The 19,292-nt window shown below is 36.1% G+C and overlaps 1 protein-coding gene across 4 annotated transcripts in view; it reads right to left on the reverse strand.

Annotated features, from left to right (window-relative positions):
* DIAPH2 (diaphanous related formin 2) overlaps window positions 1-19,292 on the reverse strand; it is a 760,781-nt gene that overhangs the window by 644,681 nt on the left and 96,808 nt on the right. The window lies entirely within an intron of this gene.

Raw genomic sequence — 19,292 nt, forward strand, 5'->3', positions numbered from 1 at the left:
GCCTCACAAGAATTGGGAGGGGTGGGGGGAGGTGGGGGTCTATTGGGGTTCGGGGTTAAAAATAAGTATTGGTAAAGGGAAATGTGTTTGATATTTACATGACTGAGACCTAAACCCGAAAGCTCTGTAACTTTTCCCACAGTGATTCAATAAATAAATAAATTATAAAAAAAAAAAAGAAAATACAGGAAGAAATGAGAGCAGAAATTAAAAAAAAGCTAGAAAAAGAAGTGTCACAAATAAAGGATTTGGTAGGTGAAATTAAAAACTCAGTGGGTACTCTCAGCAGTAGGATGAATACAGCTGAAGACAGGATCAGTGAGCTTTAAAATGAGCAACAGAAATCACACAGGGAACAACAAACAATGGAAAAAGACCTCAAAATAGCTCTTAGGAGAATCAGAGACCTAGGGGATGATGCCAAGAGGAACAACATTAGAATTATCAGAGTATCAGAAGGACAGGGAGGCAACCCCAATGAAAAAGCCATAGTCAAAGAAATCATTGGTGATAAGTTCACAGAGTTAAAGAATGCAAACATACAGATCCAAGGAGCCAGAAGGGTGCCAGCTGAAAGAGACCCTAACAAAAACACTCCAATGCATATCATAGTCAGAATGATGGATGACATGGATAGAGAAACAATAATGCAAGCAGCAAGGTCAAAGAAGGAAAGCACATACAAAGGAGCACCCTTTAGATTTACAGCAGACCTAACAGAGGAAACCCTCCAAGCCGGAAGAAAATGGTAGGATATAGTGAAAAAACTCAATGAACTGAACACCTCATCAAGAATATTTTATCCAGCTAAACTCACTCAAACTCGATGGAACGATATGCCATTTTGTAGATAAACAACAGATCAGGAACTTCATAAACTCAAAACCAAACCTAAAAGAAGGATTAAAGGGGATCCTGTAAGATAAGAAGGAAGACACTTATAAACACAACCAACCCCTACAGAAAGATCGCACAAAACCCCATCACAATATCTGTCTCAATGTCAATGGTCGAACTTCACCAATCAAGAGATACAGAGTGGCAAAATGGATCCAGAAACTGAAACCAATTTTCTGCTGACTACAAGAAACTCATGTGAACAATCACAGCAAACACAGACTCAAAGTTAAAGGATGGAAAACAATTCTGCAATAAAACAGCTCCCTAAAAAAAGCTGGGGTGCCCATACTAGAATCCGACAACATCAATTTCAATTAAATATGGACCATTTTTTAAATTTTAATGATGATTTTCTGATATTGCTAGAAACATGAAGTATTCGGCACTATAGCAATATAAAAACTAAACACAAGCTTTGTAAAATGGGGCAAACAGTGCAGTAACAAATTACCACAGTAATAAACACATCTCTTATGAATGACATCACCTAAAATATCAGGATAAACGTTAACTAATTCATCATGAACATTCATTTCACTGTAGCACTGTCCTCCCGATTTTCATCGATTTGCTGGCGCGGGCACCAGTAACGTCTCACAACAAATTGTGAAACTTGATATAACTGTTTTTGGCATATCAAATATGCCATGGGTAGCTTTCTAGGCTTTGCCGTGTGGGTGGGATACTCTCAGTAGCTTGTTGGGCTCACCAAGAGGGGTGGAGAAATCAAACCCAGGTCAGCCTCATGCAAGACAAATGCCCTACCTGCTGTGCAATAGCTCCAGCCCAACATTCATTCTAAACTCAACAAATAATTTGACGTATACAGTTTATTCTTGATAAATATAAGGATGTCAATTTTCTTTTTGCTTTTTTGGGTCACACCCAGAGATGCTCACAGGTTTCCCTGGCTCTACACTCAGGAATTACTCCTGACAGTGCTTGAGGGACCATATGCAATGTCAGGGATTGAATCTGGGTCAGCCAAGTACAAGGCAAATGTCCTACCCGCTGTACTATTGCTCCAGCCCAAGGATGTCAATTTTTCCCAAAAAATTTTGACCGGACACTATAGTTAAGCCTTTAAGTACTGTGACACCTTTTAAATGCTTGTTGTGAGAACCATCCTAGAATTTATCAATTATCAACTAAGATATTAGTGCAAAATTTGGCTGCAATAGAAATATGAATACCATCCCAACATCAAATATCCTTAAGTCTCCTACAGATGATAGAATTCACGGTACAAGTCTGAGAAACTTTCAGAAAATTACATGACTATGTGGTCATATGAGATGCCCCCAACTTTTGATCTTTTTCACTACATATGATTATTTTTAGAAAATAAATAGAACAACAGGTATGTTGCAGCAAACTGCATGATTTTATCTTTCATAAGAGCTGTATATTAAGCCACTGTGCATATATATATATAAAATGCCACTCTGCATATATATACATACATATTTACATATATATATACACAAACATACACACACCACATCTTCATGATCAACTTATCTCTTTTTGGACATCTTGGTTGATGCTGTATCTTAGCTATTGTACTAAGTGCTGCCATAAAGAACAGTATACATATGTCTTTTTGAATGAATGTTTTGTGAACAGACTATAGAGAGAAGATGGAAAAAGAAAAAGAAATTGAGGGGACATGAAAAGATAGACAGGAAGCAATGGACAAGAAGAGTCAATGGTATCCAGGTATATTAGTCATGTAAAGGAGAGTTATAGCTAAATATCCAAACTAAAGAGTAAAAAACACTGAAAACATGAGATACAAATCAAACATAAAAATGTTCCTGTCAAGGTGGTGGGTAGCGGGGTGGTAGTGGTGGTGGGAGATGGGAGGGTGGAGAGAACCTGGGAACAGTGGTGGAGGGAAGTTGACACTGGTGGTGAGGCTGGTACTAGAATATTGCATGCCTAAAACTCAACCATAAATAACTATGTAGATCGTGGTGCTTTAATAAAATTAGAAATTTTTTAAATAATAAAACAAAATTTCTCTACATAAATGGTAGTTTTACTTAGGCTGCCACCCACCTCAAAACTATTACATTCAGATAATAAGGAAATTTCTGCAAGTAGGCTGATGAGTCACTATTACTTAGTAATAATGGGAGAAAAGAGTTCTAATTTGTCAAAAGTCCTACAGGAATTTTTATTTCTTTGGTGTTGATTTGTTCAGGGATTCTGATATAGCAGTTCATAAAGAGATAAAAAATATGCATTTATGAAAAAAGAAAAAAGAAAGTAAATGATCTAACGATTTTAACAACTGAGAGGCAGAGACTGTAAGACTATTACTACTACCTACATATTAAATTAGTTATACATTCCTTCTACCCTAAAATTAGAAAATCATGAATATATTATTCTACTCTTATAAAAACTAGCAAAGATATATTTTAAGAAAGATGTCTGCCATGCTAATCAACAGTGGTGTCAACAACAACAACAACAACAACAACAACAAAAAACATTAGGCCATGGGTAAAGTTTTATATGAAGGAATACAATTTTACTGTTCTCCCACAAGAAACTATTCACAGTGACAAAAGTTGTATTTAAATACATTTGAGATAAGTTGGGAAGCTAAGAGACCTGATATTTAATCCAATTTCCTTTTCACTAAAAAGATTTTCATAAAGCAGAAATAAATACATATTTTTGCTGTTGTTCTGCTTTGGGGCCATACCCAAAGTGGCTGCTGGGGGGAAGCTCCAAGAAGTGCTCCAGGGATGGCGCCAGGGATCAATCCTACATTTCCTGAATACAAAGCATGTGCTCAACTCTGGCAAATAAATCTTAAAATGACATTTAATAATTTCATTAAATTTAAGCATCCTTCTCTTAAATTCATCAGCTTATTTCTCATTATATATAGTATTATAATCTATCTTTGATGACTTCAAAAAATATTAGCTCAAAATCTACTTTTCAAAAAAATCCCCACTGAGATTAAAATTACCTCAAGCTAATAGTCTTACTGCAATATTTCATTCCATATCTCAGAAGTTGAATTTACTGGCATGGTATCTATGTTTAATACATGTAAATGCACTGTTTTATAAGTGTAAATTTATGACAGCGACAACACTAGTTCCCTAGCACTAGAAAAAAAACAAAGTAAGGTAAGAAATCATAATTTTCCATGCATGACTACTTTATTTTTTATTTTGGTAATCAGGGGAAACTTGAGAGAATCTAGAGAATGCATCTCACAGTGAATCCATGTCTGTCTCTTCCACACAAATGCATACACACCCAAGTTATCTAACTACAAATGTAAAAGATTTTGAAACAGCATTTCTTATGACCTAAAGATATTTTGCCATTAAAGTTGTAGAGAAAAAAATATTCTAAGGTATGAACAAAAAATTAATCTACATAGTAGTTTGACTTTTCTAATCTATCTTCAAACGTGGACATTGTAAGTAAGCATAGCCCTCTTTTAAAAACAGAACTCAGGGGAGAAATGTGCTGAAAACATCTCTACCAAACTCTGGATAAAGAGCATGCAAGAAAGACAGTTTGAAAAGCATTGATTTAGATGGTCAAAAACAACAGAAACCCACATCGCTTTTTTTTTCCAAAACACGTATTTGTGGATATTTATAGATCTGGGTTTGATTATAGCTAAACTGTCAAAACTTTGTAAATAACATTCAAGCCCTAAAAATGTTTTGAGACATTCTAATTAAAATAGAAATCATAAGATTTCTTATAAGATACAAAAGGAGATTTTAATATTTACTCAGGAAGGCTATGCAATAAAGAATCTTCTAAGGGCCAAACATAATAAATACAATAAACAATAAACTAAGGTATCATGCCAGACATTTCACTGCTTCAAATTGCTCTGTGTCTGTTTAATGTTTTCATCTAGGTGAAAAATAGAATTGCACCTACACAAGAGTTAATGAATTAGCATGAGTATAATTACTTCTGAAAGGAAAATCAAACAAATGTTAAATGTTTGATATATGTATTTCTGTTCAGTAAGTAATTGAAAGATTTCTACAGGGTTTTAACAATAAGACATGACATTTAACTAAACATAAAGATTCTATGCCAGTAAAATTAGCACTGTAGCACTGTCCTCCCATTGTTCATTTACTCCAGCGGGCCCAGTAATGTCTCCATTGTAAGACTTGTTACTGTATTTCCATATCAAATATGGCACAGGTAGCTTGCCAGGCTTTTGTTGTGTGGGCGAGATACACTCAGTAGCTTGCTGGGCTCTCAGGAAAGGGGCAGTGGAATCGAACTCAACATGCAAGGCAACTGCCCCACCAGCTGTGCTATTGTTCCAGCCCGCTAGTAAAATTTAAAAAAGGGGGAAAGAAAGACAAAAAAAAGGAAAATTCTGCTTTATAGAATAATTCTAAAAGATAAATGTAGATGAATTGATGAACTTAAAATTCACCACTTCATAACAACATGATTCTACTGCAATTTTAGGCAAAAATCATTAATGGATATTAATCTCATATTGAAGTGGCCATTTTCATGATCTCAAAGTATAATTCCACATATCAATTATTAATTACAAAGATAAATAGAAAGATACAGTATCTTTTTAAACAACTAAAGGAATTTAGAATCACCAAAAAAAGAGTACATTGATAGAAATATGCCTCATGTTGTAATGCACTGAGGATAAATGAATACTTTTTTATCTTTCGGGATGGTGAGGAGACACACACACACCCAGCTGTGCATGAACATAAGTCAGCCACATGTAAGATGAGTGCCCTACCCACTGAATTAATGTTCTGGCCCCTATACAGCATTGTTGACAAAAATATTTATCCTAAATTTAATTATGTGGGATAAAATATGAAAAAGGCAAGATGAGAAACATTCTGTGATGCTGCTAGCTTTGAGCAAAATAACAAAAAGAAGAACAAGGTTTAGTCTAGGTACTGTTCTAATGTAAAGACATGATAATAAATACAACAACTGATCCTTGATCGGGGCCTAAAAACATTTCTATAGGACATTTATTGATATAACTAAGGATTTTTAATATAGTCTATATTTGATAGTGTTATTAATAGAACTGACAAATTCTCTGCATTTTAATTATAACTTTAGTTACATAAGAAAAAGTTCTTATTCTTAAGTGATACTCAAGTATTTAGAGATGAAGTGTTATAATTTGGCAACCAAGAATCTTTTCTGAGAAAAAGGGAATAAAAAAGAATAGAGGCTATAGCAAATATGACATACTGTTAACAATTAAAGAAACTGTGTGAAGTGTATGAATATTCATTGCAGTATTCTTCTGAGTCTGAAGGTTTTAAATGCCTCAGCATAATAAAATGTGGTGGTATATTCCTTACACATTTAAAAGGGGACAAAATACATCACTGTAAAATAATATATCAATTTCCTTAATAAAGGTATTAAATGTCAAAAATTTAATCTTGTTTTAACACATACAAAAGGATTACAAATATTTTGGATGATTATAATCAACTTCTTAAAATGCAATAGCAAATAAAATCGAAATTATGCACTTGTGTACTTATACACAATTTGATGTGACATTTTATAATTGGACTACATTAAAAATAAAAGCAGGAAATTGTTTCATCAGCTATTTCAGCCTAGTCATCTATTTACTACAAGAAAATTTTCCAGAAGAAAATCTAGCTTTATTTGCAACACTGATACAACAGTGCCCCCTAAAAGTAATAAAAATGGAGGTTTACAAAAATGGAAATGGAGGTTCACAAAAATTAATGAAAATGGAAATTTATACTTATCTGTTGCTTTGTATCCTTTAGCTTTTGAATATTTTTTCCAAAATTAATCAGATTTTATAAAGTTCTGACACAATTAGGCAATTAAAATTTAGTGTTGCTTTGTATCCTAGCAGCGTTTTCTACAATGTGCGCAATATTTTAATCTATTAATGAAATATATTGGTATTTTTCAAAGTGGGTGATACTGGGCCGTAGTACTAGTACAGCAGGCAGGATACTTGCTTTGTATATGGCCAAACTGTGTTCGATTCCTGGCATCCCATATGATCTTCCCAAGTTCCTCAAAAGTAATTCCTGAGTGCATAGCCAGGAGTAACCACTGATGGTCTTCTCAGGCTCCCCAAGAGTAATTCCTGAGTGCACAGCCAGGAGTAACCACTGCGCATCATTGGTTGTGGCCCCCAAAATAAAACAAACAAACAAACAAAACCCCAAAGTACGTGATACAGCCAACCAGAGTATGAAGGATAGATCCAGGGGTGGATTATTTAACCTTCAATTAATCAGATATGGTAGTAACTTTGGTTTAAATTAATTGGGCAGCATTTTTTTTATCTTTAATAACATAGATTTCCAGAGTGACACTGAGTGTTTTTTTTCCCTGAAAGTGGGAAATCAGGGCAAATAAGTTAGGAAACACTTGACTAGATCATGGCAACTTTTATTAGACTTTTCAAGCTACTGGAAAAAGAGATAAAATGACTGTTCACACACTCAAGCAACACCAATTATAAAATAATATTTTAACTATAAATATCAGATGCTTACAGGTATTGTGCTTATGGTAACTATATTGTAACTAAACTAAATGAGGGTGCCAGGACTTATTAAAATACTAATTTTCTGGAAGAAAATATAATCTACCAAACGTTATTTATAATTTTACCTCAACATAAAATAGAGATGCATTGCTGACCAGGACATATTGCTATAAATAATAATATAAATCATGGTAAATATACAACCACAACAGAGAAATGATCAGGTATTAGTATCAATTTACAATGGTTTGTGTCAGTTTTATGAGAGATGATGGTTGTGTTTGTTTTTAATATCTTTCCCTTAATTTCATTATGCAATGTTTTGGAATATAACATATTACTCTGATAATAGCAATGTTGGAAAAATGCTATAAGTCACATATTTCATTTAAAACATATATTAATGGAGACATAACTTTCTTTGTTCAAACAATGAGCACCATTTAAATAAAATTCTTTCCTTCACCCAAAATCTCAAAATACTATCCCAAGTATGTATCCATTTCTAAATTCACATACCCTTAGTTTGGAAGTAATTATTGAGCTTCTACATTGTAGAATGGAAACAATATTCTGATATAAAAACACACAGAGCATTGTATACCATCATAGATACTATATAGAGGCATGAGTCTGTTGACCACTTACACGCCTTCCCCAATAATTACTACTCAAAACAACTCCAGGGTACAAAGCCAACCCCAGAAATTTGGGAATAGAGGCAATCATTCCTTGAAAAGTTCATATACATAAACACAAAGAATATTCAGCTTGGAACAGAAAATATCTTACATTTTTGAAGCGCTCAATCTAAATTTTAAAGATTATCTGTATCAAGAATACAATATCTCATTTAAAAAATCTGTTTTGGTGTTTTGGTCCTCTGTGTGTGTGTACGCACACACACGCATGTGAAGGATGGTGACTCAACATTTCCTTCCATACTTTGTTGGGTATGGTGCTGTGTAAAAAATCTTTGAGGGCAGCCAGTGGGGCCCTGAAGGCTCTCCCCCTCGCCGCCAGCGTTTGGGGTGGGCCCAGGACATGGGGCAGACGGTGGACGAAAGGAGGGCCAAGCTGGTTGATTGATTAGACACCGTTTATTCCATTCTCCCCACAAGCCTTCCCTAGTCTCTCTGAGCCTCTCATTCTAGTCTCACACTGCTCCTCATTTCCATTTCCTTCTGTCTCTCCCTCTCATCTCTCAGTGTTCCATCTCACAGCCTGGGCTCTCTACCTCTCCACGTGCCTGCTCCTGTATTCTACATTTTTCTCTCTCTGCCCCCCTTGCGAGTCTCTCTGCTATCTATCTTGCTGCTCTGACTTCTCTCTCTCTCCAGCTTTCTAGTCTCTCCAACTCTCTTCTCACTCCAACCAGCTCTCTTGTTCTCAAGCTCTCTTCCTCTCCAACTCCCCATCACTCTGGGCTGACAATGCACCCAGTCAGGTAGCAAAATCAATATAAGAAAGCCCTTCCTGAGGGCCCACCAAGTTCAAAGGAAACACAACCTAGGATATTCCAAAGCCCTTCCTGACTGCCCTAGGGAAAAATACCTTAAGGTGTTTTTCTCTTTTCCCTAGTCCAATAACTCAATCAACATCTCAATACTAGTTATTTTTGTATGGACACAGTAATAGATAACATTGAGGGCAGCTCTACTGGGAACATCTTGCCACAGACTCAGACTACAGCATGCAGGTCAGATTTAATCAGTCCTAACCCTAGCACAGTCCAAATATAGTTATTACTTTTTGGATCAAGACAGCATTTGTCCATGACCAAGCTCTTAACTTATAGCATTATGGCACTTTGGCCAGGCCCATCTCGATGCCAGGGTAGCACATAGCTTACTGCTTGCCAGGGTTCCATCCAGTCCTTCCTCAGGACCCTGCTTTTGGGGGCACTAGGAAGAAAGGACAGCTGAGACTTAGGGGAGAGAACAGATGCCCAGGAGGAAAATATCACTGATAGTCACATAACAAAAGCATACTGTTTTCTTGTGTCCATACAAAAAGACATTGCTCTGAATAAACTATGCAAAGGACTTAGGGAGAAGAGAAAAACAATATTTACAAGTCAACAGAGCACAAAGAAAGAAGTTACAAATAAACACAGAGGAATGGGAACACTGTGATGGGAGCAACCCAATAAACCTAAGCTACCTGAGGCTATGCAGGAAGGACAAAACAGTGTTATCTTACAGTGCTGTATCAATTTTGTATAAATACATAAATATTAATACTATTGTAACAATTTTACTTCAACAAAAATACATTTTTCAAACTATCTCTTGTGCTCACATCATTTTATGATTTGTAATGACAAAAACTTTTATTGATTTTTGAAAAGATACATATTATATATACTGTCACTGTCCTCCCTTGTTCATCGATTTGCTCCAGTGGGCCCAGTAATATCTCCAATGTGACACTTGTTACTGTATTTGGTATGCTGAATACATCACAGGTAGCTTGCCAGGCTTTGCCGTGTGGGCCAAATACTCTCAGTAGCTTGCCGGGCTCTCTGAGAGGGACGGAGGAATTGAACCTGGGTCGGCCAGGTAGGCCACATGCAAGGCAAATACCCTACCTGCTGTGCTATCGCTCCTGTATTTCTTAAAAATACTAAAGCCCTTCTAATATATATCATAATTAAGTATATAATTATTTATCTAAAGCTACTGAGCCAACCAAAATTTTATGAGTTGAAATGCAAAAAATAGGAATATTAGGGTCACGGTTATGGTCCTCCCGTTATTCATCGATTTGCTCGAGCGGGCCCAGTAACATCTCCGTCGTGAGACTTGTTACTGTGTTTGGCATATTGAATACGTCATGGGGAGCTTGCCAGGCTTTGCCGTGCGGGCGAGATACTCTCAGTAGCTTGCCGGGCTCTCTGAGAGGGGCGGAGGAATCGAACTCGGGTCAGCCATATTGGCCGCGTGCAAGGCAAACGTCTTACCCACTGCGCTATCGCTCTAGCTCAGGAATATTACAGGATATATTAAATTAGTTTTAAAGTTTTTGTATCAAGCATCGATTATAAATATGTATATATTTGGTGGGAGGAGTGAGGCCTTCCAAGACATGCTCAGGAGGCCCAGTGTGACCCCCAGCAATATTCAACCTGGTGCTGCTTCATCCAGGTGTACTGGGACTCACCAAATCTAGGGGATGAGGTAAGAGGAACTGAGCCTGTGGCCTGCACATGCCAGGCATGTTCTCCAGCCCATTGAGAATCTCCCTCATCCCTATAAGTTAATTTCACCTGGTTATGAAAGAATCCATATTAGGGCATCAAATTTTTGTGTACTTTAGCTAACTTGCAACATTGCTTTCTGTAAAACTGCTTGGCTGCTTTGCACCTGGGGGAGAGGGGACTTGGAAAGTGAACAGGGCATAACTTCTTTTCTAAACCAAGTGTGACAGGATTCAGGTGTATTTACTGTCCCTGAAATGTATTGTCTCAGTAAAGCACCCTGCAGATTTGGGTAAAGGATAACTCAGGATGCGGGTGGTTGGGGGAAATTGCCCTTTCCTGGAATGTATTGTCTCACTAAAGCACCCTGCAGACTTGGGTAACTCAAAAGGAGGATGGTCAAGGGAGATTACCTAAGGCTTAATGATTCCAGTTATAACCCTGCTTGTGCTGACAATCGATGTACCTAAATGCTGATCTTTGAATCTATAGGCTAAGGAGTGAGGTACTTTTAAATGGATTGGTTAAGAAAGGATATGTTGTTACAAATCTATTGGCTATGAAATGCGCGGGCTTTGCTGTAACAGCCAGTGAAGGCCTATATAAGATCCCCTTTGAAGAAGTTCGGGACTCTCAGCCACTGCCCATTTTTGGGGTATGCTGCGGAGCCCCAGCATGCTGGTCTAAATAAACCCCGTTTATACTCCTGCAGGAATTGTGTCTATCTGGTCTCTCCGCGCCTCCCAGGGCTAGGGAACTCCCGATCCCAACAGTTATATTCAGAGAAATATCCTATAGCAATAACAAGTCACAACTAAAATACACAGAAAAAAATTATAATGCAGAATCCTATTTGAAAAGTTCATCATTTTTCAGGCTATATTTATTAAACATGATTATCCAACTCATAAATATTAATGCAATCAATTTACAAAATACATGCCTAAACAAAAAGTCACTGAATATTGTCTTTCAGAAGTTTCCAAAAGTCCAGGGTAAAATGAATTGTTAACACTTTATAATCTACATTATTTTAGTATTTCTAAACAATGAATATAATCCAGCATGATGAAATAATGCAATTTATGACAATGTATTGGAAAGGAAAGGACTGATAAGAAATTGTTTAAAAATGAAATATCTGAATAATTAAATCTTTAAAAACATATGCAGATACTCATATCTAAAACTAGTATAATAACTATTATAACACAATCTGGCTTATAGTATTAAAACATATGGAAATATAGTTACTCAGAAAGAGACAGACAGGTTCAGAATGAGATCTCCCATGTAGAATATAAATGAAACATAGTAAGAAAGCAATGAATGCTCAAAAGACAAAAGAAAATGATAACTGGTCTTTATTAGGAAGTTTACCATGTCAGGGTAGATAGGAGGGAGGCACTGGACCAAAGTTTAGAAAGGGAACTATACACTTTGTTGTAGGGTATGATGCTAGAGTGTTTTATGCATGAAATCCTACCAATAACAGTATTGTAAACCACAGTGCCTAAAATTAGACTGAATTCAACCAAAGGAAATTTGAAGGTAAAATTAGAAAAGACTAAAATCATAAACTTAAGAATGACTTTCTACTTTTAAAAGATTGTTTATAATGACATAATTAAACAGTGTCAGGCTTTATTTTAATCTGAAAACCAATTGAATTTTTCTATGTAATATATGTCTTCATATTAACACTGATTTTATATTCTGTTTAATTTTTCTACAAGTTAAAAATAATTGCATTCATTTTTCATTTTGATTGAATTCCGTTTATCAAAAAAGCTTTTACCACCACAGAAGTATTTTTCAATAGTAACTAACCTACAGTTTCTAAAGGTGTTAAAAAAAAAAAAAGGAATTGGAGTACTTTTAGAATGTGATATTTTATCAAGTTACATCAAATTCCAATAGCCAGTCTTTTGTCTCCCCCTACTGGAATATATAATTGTTTAGTTTCTCTCTCTTTTGAATTTTTATTGTTTATTTTGCAGTGCCAGGGACCTAATTCCAAGCCTCACACATGTAAAACAAGTACCCTACTAATGAGCTATGTCCCAACAAAAAAATTTTATTATTTTGGTAAGGGCAGCACTTAGAGGCTATTCCCGGCCTATTGCTCTGTGTACCCTGAAGTGTTAGAGACAAAACCTGAGAGGTTCACATGCAAAGCATGTACTCGAATTCTTTGTGCTGCCTACCCAGATAGTCACAATTACTTTTTAAGGCTATAAGATGTTTGATCTCTTTTCCTATACCATATATTCAAGGAGGTCACCTGACCAAAGTTTAACAATACATGAAATAATCATTAAGATACTTTTCAATCACTAAACTAATAAAATTTAATGTTTGAATAGCAACTCTCCATCCCACAAATACATACTACCATGCTTAGTGGTCCATTATGGATAATAAGATTACTAGGTAGCTAATAGTAATGAATATTCAATAGTGTTTTTAATTTATTACTGCAAACCTAGTTATGAGATGAACTTTCAATTTCATCTTCTTCCCCACTCTAGGAAAGCAAATTTTTCTGGCTTTATAATGGGGAAAAAGATCCCTCTGTACTCAGTTTCTGTCCATTATTCCCATGTCATAGTTAAAGTAATACATATATAACTTATACTTGTTATGGGGCTCCCTGGTTTCAAATTTTTAATTTCACAATAAGTCTGTAGCTTCTTTTAAGTGCTCACACAAACTGGGTTATGTTTGTGCTCTTTGTTGGTCAATGTAAAATTTAATTATTTTCTAGGACAAATATTCCTTCCTTTTTTAATTTACTTATTTGTATATTGCTAGGGATAACACAAAAGCTCACATATCTGAGGTATGTGCTTTTCCACTAAAGTACAAGCCTGATCACAGTTGTCCTTTTGACTCAGATCATTCAGAAATACTGAAAGACGTATAAAGGTGACAAGTTAATTATATAATACAGCTTGTCAGGTATGCCACACTACAGGGTACCAAAAAGATTAAATCTTCGGGTCAGAATGATAGTATAGCACTTGATTTGCATGGGGATAACCCAGTTTTGATCTCTGGCACCTTATATCTATATGTTCCCTAAACTGGCCAAGAGTAATCCCTGAGCATCACTGGATGTGCCTTTCTCCCCACCAAGGTCACGGTCACGGTCACAGTCACGGTCCTCCCGTTGTTCACCGATTTGCTCTAGCCGGCCCAGTAACGTCTCCATTGTGAGACTTCTTGTTACTGTGTTTGGCAAATCAAATACATCACGGGGAGCTTGCCAGGCTTTGCCATGCGGGCGAGATACTCTCGGTAGCTTGCCGGGCTCTCCGAAAGGGGTGGAGGAACCAAACTCGGGTCCACCATGTTGGCTGTGTGCAAGGCAAACGCCCTACCACTGTGAACGCACCCAATCTCCACCACCAAAAAAAAAAATTTTAACTTCTTTTCTTTCATGTTCACTGAATCACCTAGAAGTACATATGGCCTATATCACTGTCTAGTGATAGATTGAGGCTGAAGAAAATATTATTAGAAAATATTATTAGAATGATATACAGAATTAAAATAGGGAAATTGTGGCTTGAAACAAAACCAAAACTAAAAATTCGGCTAAATATCAGAACAGTGAAAAATCCATTTTTTAGGTTGGGGGCTCAGGGGCCACACCCAGTGGTCCTCAGGGCTTACACCTGGCTACACACTCAGGCATTACTATTGGCAGGTTTTGAGGGAACTCACGTGGTGGCAAGGATTGAACCCAGGTGCATCCTATCCTCTGTACTTTCTCTCTGGCCAGAAACTTTCTTGCATTGTAATTCATTTCAGTTTTTGTGATCTTTACCAAATTATCCTTGATTAACATGTCTAACTGAAATTTTTATTTTAAAAACTCCTACTCCTGCCTTCTTTATGATTGATCATATCACCAACATGTCACTCACCCCAGCATGAAATTTCAGGCATTATTGACTCGTAAATTTCCTTTGACCTTTATAATCATTTGTTGAGGGTAATACATTCTATTTGCACAGTCTCTCACCCTAATCTATACCCTCCATTTAGTTCTTACTAAACAGGGCCTTTTAACTTAAAATGCTGCAACAATTCTCAGTCTGATCTCCCTGCTATCATATCTCTGCACTCTCCAATTTCCACTGCTACATTAATCTTCCCCAAACACAGCTCACATTTTATTCTTCCCTTACTCGAAACCTTCCAATATCCTTACTGACAATTAAAGTTTTACTCCTTGTTATATCCCTTCTAAAATGTCCTCCGCCTACCTTTCTAAATTTATAACCCGATACTATGTTTGACCAGTATTTTTAAAACAATAACTATTTCATGGTTTGGGCTATAAAATGTCCCCATACTTTCTCTTTTTTCACCCCACACTAGCCTCTCAAAGCATCCTCCTGCCTTAAAGCTTGTCATTTGATGTTTTCTGCCAGAAAAGTTATTCTGTTAGATAATTGCATGAATCACCCCAAATTTATTCATATTCAATCTATTCAAAATACAGTTCCTCAGAAAACTCACCTATCTAAAAAACTTACCTGATCACTCTTCGTTTCCTCATGTTCCTTTTCCTTCCTAGTACTTACCATGACCTATCTTCATATGGGTTCTATTGTCTATTTGGATAATGCTTATTATTCAAGGGCCTAAAATAGTGCCTGGAACACAACAGGTGCCACAAACTTCTTGTTCCAGAAAAGAATGACACGGAGGTTAATAAGGTCACTGAGAATGAATGAGTTGTGCACTTTTTTAACTTTTGTTTGCATTGCTTTCTATTTTGTGTTTGGTTGTTTGGTTGGGGGGGGGGCAACACCCAACAGTGCTCAGAGCTTTACACTTTGCTTTGCACTCAGATTATCCCTAACTGGGCTCAGGGGACCATATGTGGTGTTCAAAAGTGGGTTGGCCACTTGCAAGGCAAGCTCCCTGCCTTCTCAGGTCCCAGCAGTGAATGAGCAGTAAATCATGGATAGAAAGTCAAGTCATTCTGATGGGGAAAAAATCATGTTCATGGGGCTGGAGCGATAGCACAGCAGGTAGGGCATTTGCCTTGCACACGACTGACCTGGGTTCAATTCCCAGCATCACATATGGTCCCCTGAGCACCACCAGGAGTAATTACTGAGTGCAGAGCCAGGAGTAACCCCTGTGCACTGTCGGGTGTGATCCAAAAAGCAAAATAAAAATCATGCTCTTTAGCAGCAATCCCTATCACATAGTGTCTTAGAAATAGATCAAGAATCATCCTTTCTCAATTCACTTCAAAGCACCATTCTTGGTCCAGAATTAAACCTGCCAAATAGCACTCATCCTTAATAAAGTAACAAAGATTGCATAAAGCAGTCAGAATCTGAACTCAGATCTATTTCCCCCTAAACTCATTAACTACTACTGAAATTTTCATCCTTTAGAGGATCTATATTGTAGGTTAAATAATATATATTAAAAAGGGAGAGAGTATTATTTAAAGATTTTTATTACTATAAAATAAAGTAAAATAAAAGAAATACAGAAAGTCAACTCACAAAGCAGTTAAAAATAAAGTGCTGTAGAATTTGAGATAGTTTACTAAGTAGAAAGTGGGGAAAAGGGGGTGGGAAACAGGATAGGTTTCATGAAAGAGCAATGGAGAATAGACAAGAGTGTTGAGGGGGAAAAGAAAAACATTCTATTTGTATATAAAATAAATCTGATAATGACAGAAACAAGACTTCATGAGGCCAAGGGAGTTGTCATATTCATATAATAGGCCATTTGATAAGCCCTTTAAAGTAAAAATCTTAAAGTATGAAAGTGAAAAGGATTACAGTTGGTTCAACTTCAAAGGGCCTGAAAGTATTTCAGGGGATATGCTATGAAATGACCCCTTAACAATAGAATTGACAAAATCAAGGAAGAGACAGATTTTCGTTTTGGTTTTCGTTTTTTGGGCCACACCCAATGTTGCTCAAGAATCACTCCTGGCAGTGCTCAGGGGACAATGAGGAACGCCGGGGATTAAATTGAGGTCAATCGCATTAAGGTAAGCATGCTACTCTCTGTATTACTGCTCCAGTCCCAGGCCATAGATGTTTTTAAACAATTGTTATGGAACATGTTATATTGTGAATATTTTGTTATCTTATAAAACTTATCCATGTGACATTTATTACACTTAAAGAAGACAAAACTGTCAAGAACCCTAAACAGCAGCATGCTGGCCTGGAATTAATTTAGCAACCTTTACTTACTATATAGTATCTTTAGGCCCTATCTTTATTTTATTTATGTGTTTTCCCATTACACCTGTTTTTTTTTTGTTTTTGAGCACAGGAATTCTATATAATGGGAAAGAGAGAAATACAAATGACAATAACAAATATAATAAATGTTATAAAGAGCAATATATTGGTCTTTATAATTGCTTACTATTATATACATTGATTACTATTAGTTATGTATATTAAACTATGATACGCTTATATCTAATACATTGCTTACTATTATAGTAAGAGGAGTGTTACCTACAGCACCTTCTCCTAAGATTAACATGAACATTGACAGATATTTAAGAGCTTGCTAGACAAACAAAAAAGTAAAAATATATTGAAATTCTTGCTCAAAGAAATTAAATAATCTTGATTTTAAAGCATTAGAAAAACAGAATGTTAAGTAATAGCCAAATGTTCCTGTATAAAAAGACAACAAGCATACAGAAAAATGCAGCTAAGATGAAGAGTTCACTGGGAAGGAGCAGGTGTGAAATCTTCCATGGGGTACAAAGCATGCTTTCTAGTAACAAGGTAGAGTATTCATAAAACAGACTCCTTAGGAGTTTCCAGTAATCAGAAGTGTGTTAAATGCTGAATCTAAAGTAAAAATTAGGGGAGAAAGCTGAGCATTATTTAGATTTAGAAGTCTGAGTAAAAGTGTACTGTACCTAAAAAAAAAAAAAAGGTGTACTGGGGCTGGAGCGATAGCACAGCGGGTAGGGCGTTTGCCTTGCATGCAGCCAACATGGCTGACACAGGTTCAATTCCCAGCATCCCATATGGTCCCCCGAGCACCGCCAGGAGTGATTCCTGAGTGCATGAGCCAGGAGTAACCCCTGAGCATCGCCAGGTGTGACCCCCCCCAAAAAAAAGCAAAAAAAAAAAAAATAAGTGTACTGTACCCTAGCATAGGACATTGGATTGGTTATGGTTTTAAGACAAAAAATAATAACAAAACAAGTTCAAGTGGATAGTTCCTTTATCTCTCAAACACCCGTTATGTTACTGCTCCCTTCCTGCAGCTAGTTTTCAGTGTAATGTAAGTCCTCACCAATTCAATTATAAGTCTCAAGGATAGTCCACCGGTAAGTTTCCCATTTCCCGCTCTGAGTCACAGTATTATAGAATCTCAAGCGTTTAAGCTTCACACAGCTGTGTAAAATTATCATTACTCCCACCACATAAGTTAGAGAGCCATCCCACCAACCAAAAGTGCACCTCTGCCTAGGATAGGTAATGATGAATCATATGGAATTTTCAATCAAATTTTTTTGAGAAAGTCCATGCTGTATTCCAAAGCAGCTATACTAATTACTTCCCCACCAACAGTGTACCTGAATTCCTTTTTCTCCATTTCAAACACCTGAAGACAAAACTTCAATCACAAGTACTTGCTTCCATTTTTTCTCTCTCTCTATGCTAATCAAGTATATTTCTCAAAAATGTGCTCCTCAGACTGTTTTAATAAAATCTAAGCTGCTTGATTAAAATGCAGCATTCTCAGCACCATCATAAAGCCCCACGAATCATAAGCAAGAGGACAACATGCATTTAATACATTTTCAAATTTGAGAATCCTTAGTCTACCTAACACTACCTAATTAGTATTAGTATTATTCTACCTAATACCATCAAATTTATTTTTCCTTCACCACCATGATTTCCTCAGGCCACATTCTTGCTCGAACCGACGTAGGCTTCAAAATCCTCCTTCAATTTAACTTTTGAACCTTTCCAATAAACACCTTTTATTTCAACAGTCAATTTTAAAAGTAATAAGAGTTGTTTAAAGTAAAATGCATTCACTATAAATACATACTATTATTTTAAAGGAAATTTTAAATGAAATACATTGACTATTAATATACTAACTCTTCAAATACAGCAGTATTTGATGCCAAGGACATTGTTTCTTGCCCTGTTTTCTACATACAGAATGATAATCAATGAAGACATAGTAATGACAAATAGTTCTCAATTACAAAACCAGCCACTTTCATTGTATTATGTGTAGTTTACCATACTAAGAAAACAATGAAATACTTCCTTACTGAAAAAGCCTTTAAATGAGAGCAACAGAATGAACCTTAGAAAATAATACAGGAGAATCACACCAATTTATCCATTTAATAAAGGAAGCAGAGAGAAACTGCCTAATTTCCCCAAAGCCACAGAGTATAAAAGAGAAGCACCCATGACTTCTAACTATATAGCAAGATTGTTTTAATTATATTTTGTGTTTGGTGATAGTAAAATCAATGTAGATATTTCAGCGAGAATTCCTGTACATATGAAACAGAATTTTAGAAATCTCTCTGTAACCCTAAAGAAACAGAAGTAAAACATTCAATTTCAACAAAATCATAAAAATGGTAAT

Source organism: Sorex fumeus, unplaced genomic scaffold (assembly GCF_029834395.1).
Source record: "Sorex fumeus unplaced genomic scaffold, SorFum_2.1 ptg000050l, whole genome shotgun sequence".
In the NCBI taxonomy this organism is placed as follows: domain Eukaryota; kingdom Metazoa; phylum Chordata; class Mammalia; order Eulipotyphla; family Soricidae; genus Sorex; species Sorex fumeus.